The following is a 22,954-nucleotide window of genomic DNA, read 5'->3' as shown; positions in this document are numbered from 1 at the left end:
AGCCTTCTGCACATTGGGGGCTGGCTGGAAACCTGGCTGCTTGCAGCAAAAAGGAGAAGGGCTCAGGTCATCTGTGGAACAGCGAGACTTAACTGGACGTGCCCTCTGTCCTGTGCCGTCACAGTTAAAATGCTGGGACCTGACGACAGAAGTGATGACCATCCTCTGAAACGGGGCCACCAAGTCCCGCCTGGATGGCATGGCCCATACCCTTTCTTCACCCCTCAGCTACGGACCCTCCCCTGTTCCAAGCCCACTGGGGAAAGGGAAGGCAGGGGGTGGCTTTAAGGCTTGCTTTGTTAATTTGCACCTGCAGAGTGCTCTTAAGGAAGAGCCCATTGGGTTTGCAGGGTGTCTCAGTCTTGGCACTAGTAACATTGTGGTTCTATGCTGTTGGAGGGTGTCCTGTGCATTGGAAGATATTTAGCAGCATCACTGGTCTCCACTCATTAGATGCCAGTAGCATTCCCCACCCATCTCAGTAGGGCCAACGAAATATTTCTCTGGACACTGTCTCATATCCCCTAGGGAGCAAATTATCCCCAGTTGGGAACCTCTTAGACAGTAAGTTCTTGGACTACTTAATAGGCCTTAATAAAGGAAATCAATCCTAGATTTTTGTTTCATTTTTTTTTTAATCTCTAGTGTCCAGGGGCGCCCGGGTGGCTCAGTCGGTTAAGCGTCTGACTTCAGCTCAGGTCATGATCTTGCAGTTTGTGAGTTCGAGTCCCACGTTGAGCTCTGTGCTGACAGCTCAGAGCCTGGAGCTTGCTTCGAATTCCATGTCTCCCTCTCTCTCTGCCCCTCCCCTGCTTATGTTCTGTCTCTCTCTCTCTCAAAAATAAACATTAAAAAAATTTAAATCTATAGTTACTGTTACTCAATACACACTGAAGCATCATTTAGAGGAAAGAATAGAAGGCCACTATCGGTTTTTTTAGGGGCACCTGGGTGGCTCAGTCCGTTGAGCATCTGACGCTTGATTTCAGTTCAGGTCATGATCTTACAGTTCATGAGTTTGAGTCCCACACTGAGCTCTGTGCTGGTAGTGTGGAGCCTGCTTGGGATTCTCTCTCTCTCTCTCTCTCTCTCTCTCTCTCTCTCTCTCTCTCTCTTTCTGCCCCTCCCCTGCTTGTGTGCTATTTCTCTCAGAAATAAACATTTTTTTAAAGGCCACTATTATTATTTTTTTTAACTTTTTACAAGTCTCCCTCAGTGCCTAGCATAGTGTAAGAATCAATAATTATTTTCCGGTTGGTTAATATTTCTACAGGTTTTTAAAAAAAGAAGAAATGTCTACTAACGACTATTTCTGAGGAAGAAAAACGATGGGGAAAATAAATCTTTTTTATCCCTTTATGTACATGAAGCAATTTCCTGGCCTGTTGCGGTTTTAAGCAAACAGTGCAAGTCTGAAAATACAGTCTCACCACTTTTGATTAGCACCATGATTGTGGGTGAGGACAGGATGCCTCTCAAGCTCCGTCTCTTCCAACAGAGGTTGGTCTAGGTGCTGGGTCAGGAGGATCCCTTCCTCACCGACTGGGGGAGCCAATCATCTCCAGCACCAGATGAGAACCTCCCAAGAACCTTTGCTGCCAGGTTCCCTGCAAAGAAAACCAGACAGGTGGCTTCAGTTCACAGTCCCTGAGCCCTTAAGCCGCACTCCCCAGCAAGTGACTCTTTTATCGTACAGGTCACAACCAAACCCTGGAGAATAAGCCTGCTATCTCATGAAAGCCAAACCCACGGCAGCTAAAACTTCGGGGACAGCTTCCCACCATGTACACACGGTGCAGCCCAGCAGAAGGACATGGAAGGCATTCCCACCGTGCCCACGTTTAAATGGACAATCCGTTTGGTACAGTCTGCCCTTCACCACTTTCCTAAACTGTTTACGGTACTTAAAGCTTCTTGGACAAGATTTTTCATTTAAGGAAAAGTATCACTTTCCAAGTTCCAGAACACTGGCTGTCTGCTTAAAGATCTGCTCTATTCAAACAACCAGAATCATTAAGGCATACTATTTACCAAGCACAAGGTCAGAGCATTTATTACAATTAGACAAGAAAGGAGAAGGGAAATTCCATCCCTTCCTTTAGAGTCCTTTGCTGGAGGCATACTGGAATCACCTGGGCAGCTCTTTAAAGTCTTGAGGGTTGGGCCACACACTAGATGAAATTGGAATCTCAGGGTAGTACAAGGCGTTAGCCAATTCTTTCCAATAAACGTTTGATTTTAGAACAGCTTTAGGGTTATGGAAAAAATTGCAAAGAGACTACAGACATTTGCCATATACCTTATAGCCATTTCCCCCTATTATTAACATTTTATAGGAGTCTGGTACATGTGTTACAATTGCTGAGCTAATACTGATACATTTTTATTAACTGAAGTCCGTACTTTTTTCACATTTCTGTAGTTTTTCCCTAGTTTGCTTTCTGTATCCCAGGATTCCATCTAGGATGCCACATTACATGTAGTTGTCATATTTCCTGAGGTTCTTCTGGGCTCCAAGAGTGTCACAGACTTGCCTTGTTTTTAATGACCCTGATAGTTTTAAGTACTGGCCAGATATTTTGCAGAATGTCCCTCAGTGGGGATTGGTCTGATGTTTTTCTCATGATCAGACTGGGGTTATGTGCTTTTGAGAAGAACACCGGTGAGATGAAACCATTCTCATCGCACCAGATCAAGGGCACATATGTTGACCTGCCTTGTCACTAGCAACGTTGACCCTAATCTTTTGGCTGAGCCAGTGTTTGTCAGGCTTCTCCAGGACAAAGTTAGTCTTTTGTCCCTTTTTTCTTACTGTACTCTTCTGAAGGAAGTCACCAGGTGCAACCCACACGTCAGGGTTATATCCCAGCTCCTTGAGGGCTTAGGATTTACAAGAAATTTTTAGAGTTCTTTGAAATAGGAAATTTGTCTATGTTCTTCCATTTATTTATATTATAGAGGTTCATTTATTTTCTACTTTGGATTTCAATCCAATACTCCTTTAATTATTTTGCTGCTCCAGTGTTCCAGGTTTGGCTATCGAGAGTTCTTTCATTGGCCCTATATCCCTTTGTGGTAGTGGTGGTGTTTTTCTGAGCACTTTCTTACTTTTGGGCACTATATGATGCTCTGTGTTCATCTTATTTATTTCCTACCCTAGTCCTAGAATCAGCCATTTATCTAAGTCCTGGTTCCTTTTGTTGAAGAATGGTATTAGAAGCCAAGATCTGTATGCTGGGTGTGCTCACTGCTACAGAGATGTCATCGTTCCTAAACTCTTTCCATTGACAAAACGAGGAAATTATGCGTGTGTATAAAAACCGATGCATATATACTTACCTGTAAGTACTTCTGTATGGAACTGTCTTCCTCCACATTAAGCTAAAATGAGTCCATATTGATGTCTCCAACTCTAATCCAATTATCACATGGATGTTTCCACTCTTCCTCTTGCTTTTCTGTAATTTCCTACTCCACACTGAGAAACTTGGCTCCCATCATTATCTGTTTACTTCACTGATGAATTTCAGTATGTAGTGGTATCAGAATTGTTAACCTGGACCCTCATGGGAAGCAAGTTTAGCAACTACAGTACAGACTTATGGACAGTTCCTTCTGCCTTTAGTATTACAGACTCCACTCATTTCCAAGGTTACTTAGGTCAGCACCTCTTCTCCTCCGTATCTTCAGTGAGGCTGTTCAATGTATTTGTAATACATTGTTCCATCACAATTCTGCACTTCATCCCGGGATCCTGATCTACTAAATAACTTTTTAAAATTTGCATAAAATTTCCTATTTGTCCTATAAAGTCCTATGGGTTTTGACAAATGCATAGTATCATATATCCACCATTATAGCTATCATACAGAATAGTCCCACTGTCTTAAATAGTTTTCTGTGTTTCACTTATTCAACCCTTTCCTCTTCCCCTAAAAAATCCTCTGGAAACCACTGATCTTTCTATCTTTTCTATAGTTTTGCCTCTTCCAGAATGTCATAGAATTTGAATCATATAATATGGAGCCTTTTCACTGGCTTCCTTCACTTAGCAAGTTGCATTTAAGATTCATTCATGTCTTTTTTTGTGGTGTGATAGTTCATTGCTTTTATTATTTTAATAATATTCCATTGTATAGATGTACCCATTCACCTACTGAGGGACCTCTTGGTTGCTTCTAGCTTGGGAAATTATAAATACAGTGGCTATAAACATTCCCATGCATGTTTTTTTGTACGAATATAAATTTTCTTTCTTTTTTTTACACTTATTTTTGAGAGAGAGAGAGAGACAGAGAGAGAGAGAGAGAGAGAGAGAGACAGAGAGAGAGAGAGAATGAGCAGAGGAGGGGCAGAGAGAGGAGACACAGAATCTGAAGCAGTCTCCAGGCTTGAGCTGTCAGCACAGAACCTGATGCAGGGCTCGAACTCATGGACCACGAGATCATGACCTGAGCCGAAGTTGGATGCTAAACTAAGCCACTGAGGCATCCCCAGGTATAAATTTTCAAAATGGTAACTTAAGTTTTCAAATCAGTAAATAGTGGTAATTCAATCACTGAATGATAAAGACTACACCTATCTCTGTAAGAAAGTGCCAAACTATCTCCCAAAGCGTCTATACTATCTTGCACTCCCACCAGCAGTGAATGAGACTTCTTTCTTGTTCCATATCCTTATCAGCAATTGATGCCAGGTTTTAAATTTCAGGCATTATAATATATGTGTAGTGTTATCTCATTATTGTTGTAATTTGTAATCCCCTAATGACAAACGATGTTGAGTATTTTCTCACATGATCATTTTCCATCTGTTTCTCTTCTTTGGTGAAGCATCTGTTCGGCTCTTTTGACCATTTAAAAATTTGATTTTTTCTTCCTGTCATGTTTTAAGGGTCATTTGAATAGTTTGGATAGAGGACCTTTATGAGGTATGTGTTTGGAAATATTTCCTCCCAGTCTGTGGCGTGTCCTTAGCTTTTCTTTTACAGTGCATTCACAGTTTTTAATTTTAATGAAGTCTACTTTATCCCTTCTTCTTTAACAAATCATGCTTTGCATCATATACTTACAAATTCATCATCAAACTCAAGGTCACATAGCCTTTCTCCTGCATTTTATTCTAACAGTTTGAAAGTTCTGTATATTCCATTTAGATCTATGATCCATTTTGAGTTTATTTTTATAAAAGTGTAATATCTGGGACAAGGTTCACTTTTTTAAATTTTATGTTACATGGACGTCCAGTTTTTCTAGGGCCATTTGTTGAAAAGTTCGTCTTCAATCCATTCCATCGCCTTTGCTCCTTTGTCAAAGTCACTTGATTCTATCTGTGTGGGTCTATTTTGTGGTTTTCTATTCTGTTCCACTGATACATGTGTCTCTTGTTTCACCAATGAACACAGTCTTGATTGCTGAAAGTTTACCATAAGTCTTGACATTGGGTAGTATGAGTCTTCCAGTTTTGCTCTTTTTCAGTATTGTGTTGGGCATTGCTATTTTTTTTAAGCTTTCCAAATGAGTCCAATGTATAGCCAATGTAAGAATCACTGCTTTGGAGGCAGCTGGGAATAGAAGGAAGAATATGGATCTTAGGGGCGCCTGGGTGGCTCAGTTAAGCATCCAACTTCAGGTCATGATCTCGCGGTTCATGAGTTCAAGCCCCACGTCGGCCTCCGTGCTGACACCTCAGAGCCTGGAGCCTGCTTTGGATTCTGTGTTTCCCTTGCTCTCTGCCCCTCCCTCACTTGTTCCCTCTCTCTCTCAAAAATAAATAAGTATTTTTTAAAAATTAAAAAAAACAAACAAACAAAAGAACATGGATCTTCAAGTCAAGCAGCCCTTTGTTTAAATTCTTGGTGTTCAGGCAAGCCATCTGAAATGTTGGAGCTTCAGTTTCCTTTTCAGGAAATGGAGGATTAAAATGCTTACTGGCAGGGTTTTTGTTTGTTTTTATAAAAGCAATACCTTGGACAACCCCAGCATAGGGATGAACAAGCAGCAATTCACTGGTCAAGATGATTTCCCTTTTCTTCACTTCCAATGCCTTCTTGACTGTTTTCTTAGTGTGCTCTTAGACCATTGCATTCCAAATATTAGGAAGGACTAGCATAGTTTATTATTATGAAATATCTCCCAATAGATATGTAACCATATAAGATGGGTTATAATCCAGTGTTGCTTCCCCCGGAAACCGGCAGCCTGAAGAAATAAGCCTGTTTGACAATCTTTTTTAGAAGGAAGTGATTCATGTTGAGCCCATGGGGAATTAATACTGGTCTATTTTTTAACGATTTGTTGAAGGGATAGGAATTTACTGCCTGCATGGAAACAATAATGAGAATAAGTAGCAAATGGCACAAACGATTAAAAAGAGAGAGAGGGTGAGGAAAGTGCCCTTTTTAAAAAATAAACAGGAAAATGACCAGGAAGGACATTTTGAAGCAACAATGGGATCTCTTTATGACTATACACCTTTGTACTTTTAATAATTGGGGCCATTGTTACAATACACATTCCCCTAAGTGAGATTATTGGGTAAAAAATACAGTTTCAGATATTCGTACAAACGTCTTATTTTTCCAAAAAACTCTTCCTTTATTCTATAGAGTAAAAAATACTGTATGTAAGCAAGAAATCAAGCAAACAAGCAAACAATAAAAGTCAGGAAGGGTGATAAGAAGGAAACATAAAAGAACTCATTTACCATCTACATCTATGCTCCAAGCATGCTAAGAATTATACACATTTAAACAAATTAATCCTCATGGCAAATTTAATGCCATTCTCACTGCATAGATAAGAACCGACGTCTTAGAAAAGCTACTCCCTGTGCCACAAAGCATAGAGTTCACATGTCAGAGCCAGGAAGCCATCCAAGTATACCTGAAAACCAGGCACTCTGGCCCCATCTCAAAAACCATTATGCCATGATGCTCAAATTCTTTAATTTCTGAAAAGGAGAAAGAGTGTGAAAACATTTTTAACTTCCAAAAAAGATGCCCCAAATTACTAGATGTTCTATGAGCAGAATCCTAATTTGGACTAATTTTCTAATATAGCTGTCCTAAGAAGTCTGGTAACTGGGCTCAAACGAAAGGATTCTTTCATTTCTTGCAGGACACAGACAGGCACATTTTTACAATGGCCTCCCCAAGACAGTAACCCTCCTCTGGCACCTCCCCAAGAGTCATTAGAGAATCCCGGAGCCCCCGGTACCTCCTCTCAAAAGATCTGCCGGCCCAGCAGAAGCAGTACTAATGAGACTCTGCCACCGTGTAGCAGATGCTGGTGATTCACAGGAAAGAGGGGCCACGTCTGGCTGTGACTCTTCTTCCTGCTGCAAACATTAAGCCGAACCAAATAAAACTGACGACAAAACTCAAAGAGAAAATGTCAGGGGTCAGAAGTGGCCACAGAAACCACCGTGGAACCCAATTAAAAGCTGGTATTTTCCGGCTTTGCTTGTGACAGGTGTTTTTGCCTGCCTGCATCCCTCCTTCCTTTCCCTGGGGTGATGAGACATACACCAGCAGAGTGGAAAACAGTGCCCCAAGAAAGGAACTGTTCTAGAATTCACAGTAGCAGGTGCACAGCAATTTAGGAGTAATTAAGATATTCTAAGAGAAAACAACCCTCTGTCATGTAAACTAGGAGGAGGTGGGGACGTGGTAACTTCAGTTTCAGACACTTTATTTGTAAGGGAGACATATGGCTGTCGCCTGGCAGCCATGCGGGGAATCCCAAGCGGAGTGTCTAAAGATCACTCGTGTGGGGTCTGGTCCTCCACGTTCCAAGTCCAGAAACTACATTTTGTCTACTTATTCAGAGACTCAGGGGCTGCCACGCTCCCTGGCTTAGAAGATCCCAAAACACAAACCAGAATGTCAAGGTGTGCTGGGTGTTTTTCATTTCTAATATTGTTGTTTGGATTCTTTCATTTATAATAGACACATTTTTCTGTTAGTTATTGGGCTATTATCAGGGAGCCATCCTGTGTCAGTTAGCGGTTGCTGTGGAGGAAGGATGCCCAAACTCAGAGGCTGAAAACCATCAGAATTTGGTTTTGCTCACCTCTCTAGGGTAGCAGGGCAGCTCAGCTGATCTCTCCCGGGCTCGCTCAGGGTCTCATGCTCACCTGGTGCTTGGGCCACAGGCTGGCTGATGTAACATGCGTCTAGCACAGTCTGGAGATCAGCCAGGATGGTGTGAGTAAATGAGTTTTGTTTCTCATCACTGAGCAAGTTGGCCTGGCCGTATTTCCATGGTGGCTGTGCAATGCAATATTCAGCGAAATGTTAAGAGAGAGAGAGAGAGGGAGAAAATACTTAAGGCCTCTTGAGAATCTAGGCTCAGAAGACATCACAGGGCACCGGGTTGGCTCAGCCGGTTGTGTCCGGCTCTTGGTTCCCTGGGTCTGGCTCTGTATTGACAGCGTGGTGTCTTCTTGGGGTTCTCTCTCTCTACTCACGTGAGCACATGTGCTCTTTTTCTCAAAATAAATAAATAAAAACAGCTGGCACGTCATGACTTCCACCACATTCTATCAGCCAAATCAAGTCACAAGCCAGCCGATATTCGAGGGGTTAAAAAGTCTCTACCTATTGACAAGCTGAGTTGCCGGGTCACATACAAGCAATAATTACAGCTATTGTGGCATTAATCTTCCATGCCTCCCTCTGTCGGGCTCTTAAAAATTGAATTCATAAGCAGAGGTCACTTGATGAAAACAAACTGAAGGGCGCCTGGGTGGCTCAGTCGGTTAAGCGCCCAACTTCAGCTCAGGTCATGACCTTGCGGTTCTTGAGTTCGAGTCCCCATCGGGCTCTCTGCTGTCAGCACAGAGCCCACATCAGATCCTCTGTCCCCCTCTCACTGCCCCTCCCCTGCTTGCTCACGCTCCCTCTCTCTCAAAAAAATAAAATAAGCATTAACAAAAATCAAATATAATTGGATACGACTTAGGGGTTATTTCAACTAGGCTTCCAAACACTCTGATGAACTATACTTGCTCCAAACCCAGAAGGTACCCAACACTAGACTGCCTCTTTCCCTCTCCTACCCACACCACCCCATACCACCTCCTACACACCCTAAATGTCCATTTGGAGCTGTTCTCTCATAGTGCATTCTTGCTATAGATGCCTGCCACCAAACCCTTCCATTACACATTGCTTTTTGCCGGTTTCACTCTTATGGTGGCATCTGTTTCCACGTAGTAGATTTACGTCTGGCAGCCTCTGCGGTAACTACTATGTCTGGTTTTTAGTTCATAAAAATTTAATTGCTGCTGAAGCTGTTTCAGGAAGAGATAGAGGAAGACACTGTCTCTTCCTCTCCTGCCCCCTACTCAGGAGCAGAAAGGCAAGGGGAGGAGAGAGAAATCTGGGAGGAGGGAGAAATCTGGGAGGAGAGAGAACCCTTTTGTCTTCCATCAGCTATCGCTGTAATAACCAGAAATTTATGGCTCTGTGGTTATTATCCAAGTGGGGGAGCCCAAACATCTGTGGGCCACACAGGTTTACTGCATTCACGGGATCATTTTCTGAAGTATCCTGGAAATGAAACCTAGTTCTTTTGCAGAAATTCAAGGAGCCCGAACTCTGTTAGAGTAAATTAGCACTGAGATATTCAACATGGCTTCAAAATGCGTCTTTCTGTGGAGATGAAGTTTCTAGGTCGCTATTCCATTACACAATGCCCTCCTTATGAGAGCCCAAGGGAGAAATTTCTCTCTGCTCTCAGAATGGGAAACAGCTGGGCTGTTTAATACTTGGAGTGATTTTGTGGTGGCTGTTATTACAGATATTATGGATCATGTATGTGACGGCCGTCTCTTTTTTGGGCAGTTTAACATCAAAGCAGAGACTCAGCTCTAGAAACCCTATAGGACCTTTTGGTAGGAATATTAGATATTAACCTCACACTTAACTTTGCTTTATCTTTCCTAGCTCTGTAGACTCTCTGTTTTGCCTTCCTCACTCAATTATTTTTGTTTATTTTGTCCTATTTAAGATACTTATTAAGCAGACTTAAATACTTTTTAGAGCCTAAGAGAAAAAATAAGCAAACAAATAAATGCCAGTTTCTCAAGAAAGCTGTAACCTTTCTGAATACTTAAAAGAATTCTTCAATTTTATCTATCTTGACGGAACTCCTGTCTTTTCGATTTCAGATACTGTGGTCCGAGTTTGTCGTACTTCTCAATGGTTCGTTATCATTTTTTAATCTAAGAAGAACCCTCTCAATTTCTTCCTTCCTTCCTTCCTTCTCTTCCCCTGACATTCTTCATGTGCCCCTGGGCAACCATTTCAATACTGCAACCCCGTTTGTTACTTTGTGTTCTTATAAAACATATGGTTTAAAAAAATTTTTTAAGTAAAAAATAAATGAAAAAAATAAAAATAAAATAAAAAATAAAACATATGGTTTGACATGCATGAGTCTTAATGGCATGCAACCATTGTTGCTTTTCTTGTTATAAACCTGTTTCCTTTTTCTTTCAGTACATCTCGTGTGTACTTGTCTCTAAAGAGCATGAACCCAGGACACTCTGCCATCCACTCCCCAAATTGCCTCCAACACCCACCCCCAAAAGTATGTCTTGAGGGCAATCCTCGTACCCAGAGTGAACACATTTGAGGGTGACAAGGGTGCTATGAGTAATTTCACCAGGACAGCAGGTGTGCCCTGTGATCGTCCTAGGGGAGCTGAAGTGCCTCGTCACCTTATTCAGACAGGACCCTTAGGAACTCCGTGAGAATCCCTTCTTGATATGTACCAACAGTGGATTTGCTGGGTCAGGAGGTACTCATAGACCTCATCTGCTCTTACCACCAGAGTCCCACGCAGGATTTCTACACCAGTTTACATTCCCGATCAGCAGTGCATGAGGGCCCCCGTGCTCCCGTATCCCCGCCAACACTGGCCTTATCCCGGTTGTGCCAGTCGGCACATGGAAACAGATACCTCATTGTCAACTTACATCTTTCTGGCAACTAATGCGTCTGAGCATCTCTTCATATTCTTGTTAGCTTTTTATACTTTTTCCTTTCTGTGAATTTTGATCTTGTATCTTGGCCCCTTTTCCACTGGGGTCTCTGTCTTACTGAGTTGCAGAAGATGGTAAGTTTTCCAAAATGAGCACACATTTCTTTGTCTTCTTAAACTGTATGACCAGCATGATTATTCTTTCTTGCAGAACCAGGGTCACATGATGTTGAGCATATGTAATGCTGGGGTTATCAGACACTACGAAACAGAGTTAAACAGGTACCAACAGATTGCAATGGACCGAATGGTGCCCCACCCCCAACACTTCATATATCTAAGTCCCAAGCCCTGACGTGACTGTACTGGGAAATGCGGCCTTTAAGAAGATAATTAATGTTAAGTGAGGTCCTAAGTGTGGGGCCCAAATTCACCAAGGCTTGTGTCCTCGTAACAAGAGACAGGTAGTAGGTGGCATGTACATAGAAAAATTTACTTTAGGTGGACTTCCAAGTCAGATACTGGGAAAACTATTCAACTCACTTAAACCGCTTACCTCTTTGGGCAATTGGAAGCATCAGAACTTGCTGTTTGATGCATGGAATGGCTTATAAAAATTAACCAGTTGCATTTCTAGGAAACTGTTCAGGATATGGACTGTTTTCAGCAATCAGGTATTTCTTCCTCTGAAAATATCAGGAATTCCTCTTTCTCGATTTTCTTTCTTTCTTTTCTTTCTTTTTAACTCATTTTCCAAAGTGATGTCCTCCTCTGATATCACCAACTTCCCTAGAGGAAAATACATGCGGTTCAGACACCTGTGTTGTTCTTAAAAATGTTTTGTTTCTGCTATGTACAATGTCTAAAGATACTGGAGGGTCTATGATTTTCCCAAATGGGAAGAATTTGTCCTAGGTCCTATGGAATGGTTTCAGGGACCCTGCTAATGATTCTACTGCTTAATTGCATATTATCTGCAACATACCTAATCCGAACACTGTGATCAGTTCCCACAAATGTGCAGGCAACTAGCTGCAAGCTGCCACCATCAACTCCACTAGAAATTATTTACAATACCTGATGGAACACCATGTGGCTGCATTCTATAGACCTGGGCTTATCCCGCTGGACTATTCCCCATGAGACTTCACCTCTCCAAGGTACCAAACCTTCTACAGAACTCTTTTGAAGTCCTAATGCATGTACTGTGTTCCATAGAAGTGAGCAGAACATGGGCGCCTGGGTGGCTCAGTCGGTTAAGCGTCCAACTTCAGCTCAGGTCATGATCTCATGGTTCATGAGATCGAGACCCACGTTGGGCTCTGTGCTGACAGCTCAGAGCCTGGAGCCTGCTTTGGATTCTGCGTCTCCCTCTGTCTCTGCCCCTCCCCGACCTGTGCTCTGTCTCTAATAATACACATATACATATATATATGTAATACATACATATATATATATATATAAATACATACATGTATTTAATATACATATATATATGTATGTATTTTAAAAAAGTTAACAGAACGTGGCCCAACTTTTACTAAATGGTCCCCTCCTCCATGACCACCTTCATCATTCCCACTCTTCATTGGAGAGCTGACTTCTGGTCCTTTGGTGGGGGCAGAGAGGGTACACTCCCTGTATCTTCAGATACCCAAAGGACTATTTATCTTTTCCCCATCATAGTATTGCTTTTTCCTTTTTATTTCTCTTTGCCAATGTATTTCTTTTTTACTATTACAATATTTGCTGCTTACAACCACTCTCCTTTCCCTGTCTGCCACTCCCATTTGTATATTTTTACTTTCTCTTCTCTTTTCTATCTCCTTCTCCTATTGCTTCTTTCATGCTCCCTGGCTTTGGCTGAGCAGAGCTTCCATTCATTCTCAGTTTGGCCCTATGGGGCATGTCTCCTTCTGTCCCTAAAATTGCCTGGAGAAGCTGTGTGCACACACACATCTGCACACGTACGTGCGTTTTCCTGGAGCGAGGACTGTGGCAGACCCTATGGATTATCCACGCCCCCAACGATTCCCAATTCCCTATGCCCTTGACTTCCAGTGCCACACAGGCCGAGAGGCTGATAATTTTCAGTTTGCTACCTCTCCTTGGTTTGCTCAACGAGAAGGAAAATACCCTTTGTTGAATAAAAAGCAAAGACTCACTAGGAGAACACCCTTTGCTCTTCATTCTTTCCTGTGATTCTTGCCTGGAATGTAGATTATAAAGCATGGTCATAAGCAGCCAGCTGGCAAACATGAGGCTGTGAGCCTGAGAATGAAGGCCTGTACATGAGGCACAAGAGCAGAAAGTTGGAAAGAGCTTTAAGTCTCTGATGGTAAACTTGAGCCACCATCCCAGGTCTGGACAGTCCACCTCCAGACATATTCTTACATGTTTTGAAATACACACACACACACACACACACACACACACACACCATTTTAAAAAGAAGAGGTAAAAATATCAAGAGAAATTCTAAAATTTTCTTCCAGTTCCCAGATCGATTGCTTTGTAGATGCCCTAGAGGCAAGCATCCTATTTTGAAGACCTCTGTTGAATAACCAGGGCATTGCTATTAACAGAGATCAGCAAAAGTTAAACCAGCAATGATGTAGAAGTGGGGGCAGCGTGGGTGTCACCCCCACCTGAATGAGTATAGTCTAAGATAGGGTGGTAGTGTTATAGGTCATTTGTGTTTTATATGTAAATGGCTGGAAGGATGTACGTAGCTGATGGTGACAGCTTTCAACTATTTTGTGTTTGTAGCTCTCTACATCAGCCATGTATTAATTTGCATTAAGAAAAACAAAGAAAAGGAAATGTTATTTTAAATATCCCCGTAGTTCAGGGCGCCCGGGTGGCTCAGTCGGTTGAGCGACCGACTCTTGGTTTTGGTTCTGGTTATGATCTCACGATTTGTGAGATGGAGCCACACATCAGGCTCTGTACTGACAGTGTGGAGCCTGCTGGGGATTCTCTCTCTCCCTCCCCCCTGTCTTCCCCCTCCCCTGCTTGGTGCACTCTTTCTCTCTCTCTCAAAATAAACAAATAAACTTTTAAAATAAATAAATAAATATCCCAATGGTTCAATACAGGTCCCTCCCTCCCCAAATTTCCTTTTTCCTTCCAGGTGGCCCTGTCATGGTGTGGAGTGTCTACCAATCCTGCAGAGATATTCTCCAGGGCCACCCCTTGCTGGTAAGGACAGCCAGGCAGGTGTGGTGGGGAGGACTAGAGAGGAGGGCTCACTGCAGGTGGCCACCAGCCTGCTCTGGGGGGCGGGGGGTGGAATGAAAAAAAAGGAACACCCAGCGGAGCATCACCCTTGCTGGCGAGACCACCCTGCCCTGTATCAGTGGGGTTTTCCCCACATTTCATTCTACTTATTATAGACTTGTCCCAATTCCTAGTCTGTCACAGGATGATGGGCACTTAGCCCTGGAGCACCATCTAACATGCTCCTGCCTTTCCAGAGACTTAAAGAGCAAGTGCTGAAAGTTAAGGGTATGTCCAAGGTCCAAGAAGTCACATCGGCAGCAGAGTGGGACTCAGAACCCACTTGGTGGCTAACCAGCACCATCACTACCACCCTGACTGCCTTGGGGAATCCTTCTTACAGGCTGGGCATTGCCCTGGGTGCCATCTACATCGTCTCTTAACCTTCTAAAAGCCCCACGAGGTTGATGTTGTCTTCTCCATTTTACAGTTTAAGAAACTAAGGCTCAGACAGATCACGTGGATTTCCAAGGCTAGAACAAAGCAGAACCAGGAGTGGAACCCAGTTCTTTCTAGCCCTTTCTACCATTTCAGCTGACTCAAAACAGTGTTTGTGTGATCTCTTACACATGTGCCTACAAAGCAGTTTCCCAGAATTCCTCTAGAGGGGTCTTTAGCTATTGGGGTCTCAGGAAATCCATCTCAGGGCCACCTCCCTCTCCCCTTCGGTGCAAAGAATGCTTCCTGAATGAGCCTCTTCGCTCGGCAGCTGGTGATGCTTGATTTGATTAACACCCGGGGACCCATCACCAGACGTAAAGATGATGTCTAATTAATTGCTTACATTAAAGAGCTGGCATTTCCTGCATTCGGTTCACACTTCCAGCTTCAATCATGTTTTCGTTTCAGCAATAATATTTACATGATTAGCAAATAGTCGATTCGTACTCCAGTGTGGACCTAAGCTGTGTGTGGGACTTCCCTAAGCAGATGTCCTTGACAGGTGTAAAGAAATAGGCTTTTTAGTCACAGCAAGAGCCACAAGCAAGCTCTTCTGCTTGTTTTTAAATAAAAAATCATGCTTGGATCAACAAATATTCATTGAGCACTGACCTATTCTGTGTCAGTCATCCCATTTCCAAGGCCCCGCAGGGGCCAAAAAGAAGCGCACTCACTAAGAAGTCACATTACACTTAACTGTGTTTTCTTTCTTTCTGTTCCAAGATCTCGATGCATAAATTAGGGAAAGCCACTCTGCATCAGACATCTGAAGCTTCAACAGGCGTTTGCTGGCCTCTCCTGAGATCTTATCAGGCAAGAAGCAGGGGAGTTTGAGATGTGAAATGACTCCCAGGATGCGAATGGGGATCAAACTGAAAAGAGATGATGCGTCACCAGGCTATCCTATGCAGTATCTTTAATCACAACATGGAAATGACACAGAAAAGCAAGATTCTGTCTTCAGACAGCAGGAGATTAGAAGGGCTAAGGCAGCATTTTGGACGACAAAGTTCTTGACAAGGGGTCGAATTCTAACATCACGAAAGTGAGTAGGAGCAGATGCCCCAGAACCACCAAAAGCAGTACCACCCAGAGAAGATGTGGCTTCATGGAAGAGGCTTGACTGCAGTCAGCTACAAGCTCAACCAAGGCAAGGGCGTGATGTGTGCCCCGAATCACTAATACATCCATCTGACTGCATTTTATGAAGTATCTACACTTAGGATTGGGTGAGCCCTGCTCTAATTTTCCCTGGCCCTCCCACAATTACGCAGTGTATTCAACCTAAGGAGGTTGACCATACATCATATTGTTCTCATCAGGACACTGATTTGGAACGAAAGGGATTGCAGGTGTAAATTAAGCCTGGAAAAATAGGCATCAGTGAAGAATCCTGGACAAATTGGGGTCCACGTTACCTAGTGGTAGCTAACTGACTTCCAACAGAAGAGGCTTTCTGAGAGCTTATCTGGCTGTACCCATCAGTTTCTGGTTTACACGCCTATCTGTCTTTTGAAAAATTCCACGAAGATAGCAATACGTCCAGTGAAACCCAGCTTCTTTTCTTTGAAAGTGTTATTATTGTGTAAATATATGGTGGCGGCTCTCTTTTGAGAGAAAACTTATTTTATTCAAGTTTGCTACACAAGGATCTGTGTTTCCCTCGGCCCCCTCTGTAGTTATATGTTTTATATATGCTTTTTCAGGGGACTATTTAGAGGAGAATTCTATCCAGTATTCTCCTTCGTACAAACCAACACAAACACCCTATTACACTGAATGTAAGACACCAATGGTTATAAGATGTATCGCTATTATCTGCCATTAAGGAAAAGAAAAAAAACAACTCCAATTCAACTATAGTCCAAACTCCTTCACATCCAGCTCTCCTGGATCACCTTTCAACTCACAATTGGCATGTAGCTCATATGATATTTATGTCTGTGTCATCAAGAGCATCATGAATGCAGCATTTCTATAAAAAAAAAAAAAACTTTCCACTATTTTCTCCAGAATTTTCTTCCAAACAAGTAACACTTGATCTGAAGGTTTGATGTTGTTACTTTTTTTTTTTTATCTAACCAGCAAATGACAACAGTAGGTTTTCACACAACAACCAGGATTTTATTCTTTCTTCAGATAGTACTTAAATTGTTTGCTGACTGAAATTCTGAGGGACACTGTCCCATTCTGCCACCATGGAGAACAAGCAAATCTGCTCTGCATGGACAATGGCAACTATATGCCAAATGGCACTGGGCCAACAGATGCCTGGGATTTTACAATGTTTAGTCTGGATGTTATGGAATAAAATGCAGTAACTCAGTCTTCCTGTGCCCTTCTGTCCAGCGTTATACCCTTTCCCTGATCATCCCCAGTCTGCTTTCCCAGCTGGCTGTGATAACCTCTCTTCTTCTTTATGCTAGCTAAGATTCTCCTCAAGAGCTCTCCTGAGTTTATGCCCAACCTTGACACCCAAACTTTTTACTCTGGAACTCTTCCTAACCTTTTCATTTCAGCTAGCTTTCTGTTTTATGCCCATCAACTGATGCAAGACAAAGCAAAAATGGAAAGGTCAACCAAGATTTTCCATCTCAAAAAAAGACCTGCTTCATCTTTTTTTTTAATGCTTATTTATATTTGATAGAGAGAGAGAGGCAGAGTTTAAGTCAGGGAGGGGAAGAGAGAAAGGGAGATGCAAAATTCGAAACAGCTCCAGGCTCTGAGCTGTCAGCACAGAGCCCAACATGGGGCTCGAACCCACGAACAACGAGATCAAGACCTGAGCCAAAGTCGGATGCTCAACGGACTGAGCCCCCAGGCACCCCTGCCTCATCTCTGTTTTTATGAAGAAAGCCACAGCTTGAGAGTAGAGAGGTAGTTCTTAGTTCTGGCTGTGAAGTAAAATAATTTGTAACAATTTTTTAAGAGTAGATTCCAGTGGGCTATCCCAAGACCCACTGACTCAGACTCGAAGGGTTGGGAGCAGAATTGGGGGAAAGAAGGCACTTGTATTTAAAAAGAGTTCCACAGATTGATGTGATATGTCATGTAGGTTGTGAACCATTAGGAGGAGGAGAACATTAGGCACTTTTCAGTTTATGCAGGGACAAGTCTACTGACATCCACCAACACAAATGTGCAGTCAAGAAGACCCAACTCTAAGTGTGCAGGAGAAAACAATTTCTATGGATGGACCCCAATTCTATTCAAAGCATAATATTCACAGCATCCTGTACTCAACATGATTAAACCAAGGGATAGGAAGGATATTGCAAATGACTCGGCATGGGATGGACACGTCACAGTAAAGGCAGGAAATAAAGGATGAGATTTTCTTTTTCCAACCTTCCAACAACCCCAAATGCTGCCTGGTCGGAGGCCATAAGGAAGGTGACCTCATCCTCCATTCTCAGGCCACAACTTTATAGGTCCATTTTAGGAAAAAACAACCTGAGCATAATTCTGGTTCTCTGATGGGGAGACAGTCTGTAGCCTTAGAGTGGAAAGTTGTACTGATGAGGGCCTCTCCCCAGAAAATATGCAAATCTCTGCACTAAAGGACTCAGGAAGAGGTGTTTATGGCTGTGGGAGACACTCTCCCCTTACCTCCATTTTTAGCAAATGTTCTTCTGAATTCTAGGTAAGGTATTACCCCTTGTCGTCTCGGGTAAGTAAATACCCAGTGATTCCACTCTTAGATCTGTGGTTTCTACACTGTGCCAGGGAATGCACAATGCAGTTTCCACACCAAAGCCCAGACCACCCTTGACCTCTTAGATCTGGGGACCTCTTGCTTATAACCATGAAAGAGTCTGAGACTCTGTCTCCTGTGAATTTCAGCCCAAAGCAGGGGCTGAAAGCAAGAACACAAGAGGCACACATCATTGCAAATCAGTGCTAATGGTTGACATAAATATTTACACTGTACTTACTCTCTTGCTACTACATGAAACACGCATTGTGTGGCAGGCCCTTTATCCACATTATCTCATTTTATCCTCACCATAACCCATGAAGTAGGTTGCATGGTCCACCCCAGTGACAGAAACAGACCCAACTTAAGCCACACCCCCAGGGTCATGCAACAAATACGGGCTGAATTTAGGAATTAATCCCAGATCTGATGCCCAAGTTGAAGGTCTCTCACACACTGGTTGCGTTGGAAAGGCAGTGAGGGAGAAGTAATATGGACTGATGGATGGGTAGATGGATAAATATATCATAAATACGCAAAGACACATTTAATAATAGAGTCTATTATACAAGCTAGGTGGTTGTTACATGGGTATTCAGTGAGTGATTCTTGCTGTTTTGGATGTCTGAAAAAGTTTGAAATAAAGCTTTGGAGTGAGAAAGCAAAGCAGGGAGGGAATCAAAGCCATGCCAATTAAACATTCTTTCAAGGATGTGTCTCATGCTTCTCTAATTATGTGTTTTGGAATTTTAAATTTAGTTTCACAAATATGTATTGAAGCTCTATTATGTACCAGGCCCAAAATACCTGGCAGCTTAAAATGCTACACGAACGGCAGGTGCCGTGAGGACACAAGACGGAACCCTCCTGGGTTCACACTCAGCAGCTGACACTGACCCAGTCTGCCACCCGAGGCCAACTTCGATAAAGGGCCATAATCAACGTGTAAAGTGCCAAAGGAACACAAGGATGGAAAGGTGGCTGGGAACAAATGACATCTGAATTGGACCTTGGGAGAACACGGAAGAAGTCAAAAGATCTGAACAGTGTTTACTCAAAACACTTCTGTCCCCAAACATATGGGTGTTTTTTCCCTCCACACCAACCAATTCTCTGATACCACCTGGATGCCCCACAATACAATTCACTTCTTTTTTTTTTTTTAAAGTTCATTTACTTATTTTGAGGGGGCAGGCAGAGAATCCCAAGCAGGCTCCATGCTGTTAGCATAGAGCATGACACAGGACTCCATCCCACGAACCGTGAGGTCATGACCTTAAAATCAAGAGTCAACACTTAACCGACTGAGTCACCCAGGCGCCCCCGAATTCACTTCTGACACTGTGTGGACTTATCCAGAGCCCACAGGTTAAGGGCTCAATCTCACAAGACTGCCCTCACTTCAGAGGCCGATGGAAGGTTGTGGGGTCTTTGTTACCACGCCAGTGGCACTTGTGAGCACTGGGGATTCTTTCTAACGCCTGCACACTGGGCTGGTGCATTCGATTCCCACACGTTCCTTGGACACCTGTACCTTGGACGCCACTTTGCCATTTCTGTTCTGGGAGTTGGCAGTCTCCTTGAGCCCTACAGGAAAGGGAAGGCGACCCAAGGCCTCTGGGTTTCTGTACCTACTGCTTTCCTCCCCACACAAAGCCTCTTTCCAGAGGAAGGAGGGGCTCCCAACTTCCAGGAGCTTTCTCTGTCGCTCCTCTTCCCCACCACTTTCTTTCCTTCCCCCTCACCTCCCTACCACCAACTAGGAGCTCCCGCCTCACCTGCGTCGAGATGTCTCCCCACCTCCCTGCCTGCACACCTGCAAACCTTCACGTTCTACCAGAGGCCAGCTTTGCTCCAACTCATCTCAACTACTAAGTGCCCTTAGGGTCTTAGCTTTTGAAAATCGTAAGACTTCCCTCCCCCCCATTCTTTGGTAAAACTCCATTTTTTCCCATACAGTAAATGATGCCTATATAGGACCTGTGGGTGCAGTGGGGGAGGGGAGGAGGCAGAAGCAACAGCAACTGCCAGAGAGGGAGCATCAGTGAAGATCTTAAAAATGTCATTCCATCAGTGTTCTTACCGCCGCCTTTAAATTTGGCTCATCCCTTGAGCAAAGGAAGGAAGGCTCACTCCACACCCTCCTTCCTGCTCTTGTGTCTCAGGAGAATTTCACGTCCACGTGACCTGCTCTAGACTAGAGGTTGAATCCCAAGGTGACTTGAATTCCTAAAGAAGCTGAGCCTCACACCTTGAGAGCTGCGTCGGTCTTAGTTACTGCTGACTCTCCAGAGGTTTTCTCAAATCCAGAAGAAGCCCAAAGCTGCTAATCACCGAAGCATAAAACAGTTTAGAAATATAATGATTTATTTATGTTCAGTGTATGGCTGGTGTGCCCGTGTGTTCTTTAGACAATTATAACACAAGATCCTTAATGTGGGGCCATGTACTTCCCCAGTTTCCTGTACCAGTAATCACCAAGGGGATTCACTATTTCCCATACTGCTACCTGTCCACGTGTGGCTTGTCTCTTGCCCATTTGCAGAAATTTCTCCTTTGATCCCTGTGGCATGCCTTTGACTAGATCCTTTCTTTGGTTTTAGTCCTCTCTCTGGTTCATGTGACAGTCTTGTGTGTCAACCATGAGGTCCAAAGAAGAAATAACTTGTCAGTTAAAAAAAAAAAAAAAGCCAAAAATGCAGATGTTTGAAGAAAATATTAACTGGATTCTTTTCTCCAACAACTACTCACCCCAAATGAGGACTCTATATTAAAAAGGCTCCTGGTTTAGGGGCGCCTGGGTGGCTCAGTCGATTGAACGTCCAACTTCGGCTCAGGTCATGATCTCGCTGTTTGTGGGTTGGAGCCCCGCGTTGGGCTCTGTGCTGACAGCTCAGAGCCTGGAGTCTGCTTCGGATTCTCTGTCTCCCTCTCTCTGCTCCTCCACTGCTTATGCTCTGTCTCTGTCTCAAAAATAAAAATAAAAACATTAACATATAATAATAAAAAAATAAAAAGCCTCCTGGTTTGAGGTCGATAAATACCCATAAGGCCTATCTCTATTATACACCCATATAGGTAGGAGCCAGAGATGTCTCTCCCCGTTTAGCAGAAAGAAACTTTCCTGATCACAAATTAAAACTCTCCCTTTTGGCTGTACATTTATCAGCAGACTTGCTCACAATGGTCTCATTAATGATGACTGGGAACAATAAATCATTTCTTCCTACTACAAAGGCTGCTCACATTAGTTCAAAATGGCAGACCTCCTGTTGAAATGAACCTTCCCTGGGTCAATGATGTTTCTTGGAAAAAAGTATAAGAGGAAGGTTTGCAGTGGGGTGGGACCTACATTTCTAGGATTTAAAGGGGAATATTTAGCAGCATGTGGCTTCATCATCTTACATATTTTTTTAATGTTTATTTATTTTTGAGAGACAGAGACAGAGCATGAGTCAGGGAGAGGCAGAGAGAGAGGGAGACACAGAATCTGAAGCAGGTTCCAGGCTCTGAGCTGTCAGCACAGAGCCCAATGCGGGACTCGAACTCACAAACTGCAAGAACGTGACCTGAGCCAAAGTCAGACGCTGAACAAACTGACCCAGGAACCCCTATATATGTTCTTTTTGAAAATTTTTTTAAATGTTCATTTATTTTTGAGACAGAGCAAGTGGGGGAGGGGTAGAGAGAGAGGGAGATAGAGAATCCAAAGCAGGCTCCATATGGTCAGCACAGAGCCTGATGTGGGGCTTGAACTCACAAACCGTGAGATAATGACCCGAGTTGAAATTAAGAGTTGGATGCTTAACCAACTAAACCACACAGGCACCCCTATGTTCTTAAACAATATCCAGAAGAAATATTGACCCAAAATGTATTGAATTCTTGTTTATTTTCACCCCAAGAGTTGAATACTGATTATTCCTTTGAGCTTTTATTATTCAATGAAAATACAAATACACAGAGTATACGTGTGCTCAACACCATACCCTCTCTATTCTTCCTTTCCCTCAGTGATAGAGGAAGCTTCCTTTTATTTCAAGAATACAAATTTAGATCATATGACCAACAAATTCTAACTTGATGTAAATAATACATTGATTGGGCTTTGCAGTTCTGACAACAATAAATCACCAAGAGCCCAAGCAGTGATCATTTTGAATTAGATCCAGAAATCTATCTATTTAACTTGGTAGTCTTCTCCACTGCCTTCTTGGTACTGGACAAAATGCCCAAGAAATTTCCCTTGCAACATCCTCCTCCACGAATAATGCAGATACTTGCAAAAAGTATCCCTCACCTAAAAAGACATTTTGGGAAGCACATGAAGTATTTTAAACTCAAGGCAACATTCAGACCTGTTAAGTATTTTTCAACTCCTCTGAAGACTTCAATAAAGCAAGAAGAATCTATATGCCTCACTCCGTCAGCCTGACTTAAAGGAGTATGAGGCAAGAATCGTCCACATGCAGAGTTAAACAATGCAATTTTCCAAGTATACACCTGCTGTGAGAATCAGTAACTTCTTCTCAAACCAGCAAATTGGTTT

General features: G+C 43.0%; 2 long non-coding RNA genes across 15 annotated transcripts in view; one reads left to right on the top strand and one right to left on the bottom strand.

Annotated features, from left to right (window-relative positions):
- The window catches only part of LOC109493699, a 90,273-nt gene extending 68,957 nt beyond the window's left edge, over window positions 1-21,316 (bottom strand). For 12 of the 14 annotated variants that reach the window (XR_002737800.2, XR_006588537.1, XR_006588533.1 and 9 more), the window contains exons 1-5: window positions 21,157-21,316; window positions 11,545-11,777; window positions 10,984-11,249; window positions 8,073-8,269; window positions 1,431-1,607 (exon numbers count right to left, since the gene is read on the bottom strand). This is a non-coding gene — a long non-coding RNA (uncharacterized LOC109493699). Of the gene's footprint in view, window positions 1-1,430; window positions 1,608-8,072; window positions 8,270-10,983; window positions 11,250-11,544; window positions 11,778-13,153; window positions 13,274-21,156 lie in introns of all 14 variants that reach the window. The other 2 variants (XR_006588535.1, XR_002737805.2) reach the window with 2 other exon arrangements.
- Window positions 11,843-17,034, top strand: LOC123381493. Its single transcript, XR_006588543.1, has 3 exons — window positions 11,843-12,148; window positions 14,122-14,189; window positions 15,432-17,034. It is a non-coding gene; the product is annotated as an uncharacterized LOC123381493 (long non-coding RNA).
- Window positions 21,317-22,954: the final 1,638 nt, after the last annotated feature.

The sequence above is a fragment of the Felis catus genome, chromosome D4 (assembly GCF_018350175.1).
Source record: "Felis catus isolate Fca126 chromosome D4, F.catus_Fca126_mat1.0, whole genome shotgun sequence".
NCBI classification, from domain to species: Eukaryota; Metazoa; Chordata; class Mammalia; order Carnivora; family Felidae; genus Felis; species Felis catus.
The sequence above is the reverse complement of the archived record's forward strand: the minus strand, read 5'-3'. Positions and strand labels throughout refer to the sequence as shown.